We start from the raw sequence: 1802 nt of genomic DNA, 5'->3' as shown, positions 1-1802 counted from the left end.
TGTAAAGACAGCATGCTAAATCTAGAGTCGTTGAGCCACCAAAATAAAACTGAATGGCAGATGTGTACTTCCTTCCTATTTCTATGTCTTTACCTATGCATGGATCCCCTCCCCTACCCCCAGCTTCCCCTTGCATCTCATTACTAGAACTAGAGGTCCCTCTCTCACTCCACACCACCACTTCAAAACAGTCAGCACATCACTATAGTTGGTGACTTGGTATCCAAGTTTGGGTCAATCGAACAAACATACTATATATCAGGCACTGTGCTAGTAGTGTGTATAGAGATGAAACTGATAGGACCCGTTCCCTGAGGTGCTGCTCTTCCAGAGAAGAAGAGAGGCAAAGTGACAGATAATTTCAATACTTACATGAGGGGCTGGAGAGATTTAGTGACTTATTAACTCACAATTTGTTTTAATTATTAACTTGATATTTGAACACAAAGGATTTTAGAATGAAATGTTTACTGGCACCCACTCATGCACCAGGGTGTTTTTCTGATATTATATCATTCAAATTCCAAGGCATCTAAAAATAGGAAGTGTATCCTTAGAGTCTTATACTTGTCTTCTTGATGATTTTTGCTTTCCTCAGACAATGTTCCTGCTCATGAATTGCCTAAACTTAACAAAGAATCCTGTTAAAGTGTTGTTAGAAATTAAGGATGTAAGGAGTCACCCCTAGCTAAGGATTTATGCATATTAATAGGACATGATTAAAGCCTAAAAGATGTTTTGAGGAAATAAAATATTATAATAACAACAGTGTGATAAAGATAGGGTTGATGTTTCAAACTCTACAGTTCAACAAATTGTTACATCGGAACCAGTACTTGCTTGGCACCATTCCTGAGTCTAGATATCCCATCTAAGTAAGATACAGTACTGGCTCTTAAAGTGTTACAAATGGGTACCTCGGAGTTAGGATAAAAGCGAATAGAAGGTGCTACAAGAGCTCAGAATGACAGCCCTGTAGCTCAGCTTGTGGACAGAATGGAAAAAGAATGGAAAGCAGGAATCACTTGAGGCAAAAGACAGTAAAGACAAATATCAGTTAGAAAATCACTAGGCTAATAATCTGTGCATGAATGAAGTTCCTGAATTCGGAGTGGCAGTGAGGACAGAAGGTAGAGCATGGAAGAGAGAGGTCTCAGTGATTCCTCCAACAAAGTATAGCTGGAGTCTCAAGTGAGACCAGCCTCTTCCACTATGGAGCATTCACACCTCTCCTGTTGATCTCACCAGGAGGTAGAGATAGAGGGAGAAAACCTTAACTCTATTTTACTAGTTGAGCAAAGTTCTTACCTCATTCATTCACACATTTCTCATATATTGAGAACTTTATGCTTGGTGCTTTCCAGATACGGAGCTTTTGAATATTACCATACCAAGGTATCATTGTTCTAGGTAATCAATGTCATTTTCAATTTATTTCTCTTATTCAAATTACTAGCGATCTAAAATTTGTAGCTTTGGGAATTTCAAATGTTATTTAGCTGTCGTGTGAGGTCATTCTCACCCTTGCAACTAAGCCCGGTGCCCTTCCCTGGGTCTATCTAACCTTAGGTTTGTTGTCCTACTGATCTCTTCCTCTCTCTTTTCTTTTCACTTTCCAAGGACATTTTCCTTCCTAATCTGTCCAGAAGCAATTTAAATGTTGACTATAGCCCATTTGAATGATTTCTCCATAACACCTTTCAGATAAGAGTGGGGCAGACTTTGCTGAGTATTTTGATCAACAGAGAAGGTCTACACCACAAAACAAAAAAAAAATGTGAAATACTAGGCTTATTTTGGTT

The sequence above is a fragment of the Callorhinus ursinus genome, unplaced genomic scaffold, assembly GCF_003265705.2.
Source record: "Callorhinus ursinus isolate GAN/ISIS: 27379988/994484 unplaced genomic scaffold, GSC_fseal_2.0 scaffold5, whole genome shotgun sequence".
In the NCBI taxonomy this organism is placed as follows: Eukaryota; Metazoa; Chordata; class Mammalia; order Carnivora; family Otariidae; genus Callorhinus; species Callorhinus ursinus.
The sequence above is the reverse complement of the archived record's forward strand: the minus strand, read 5'-3'. Positions refer to the sequence as shown.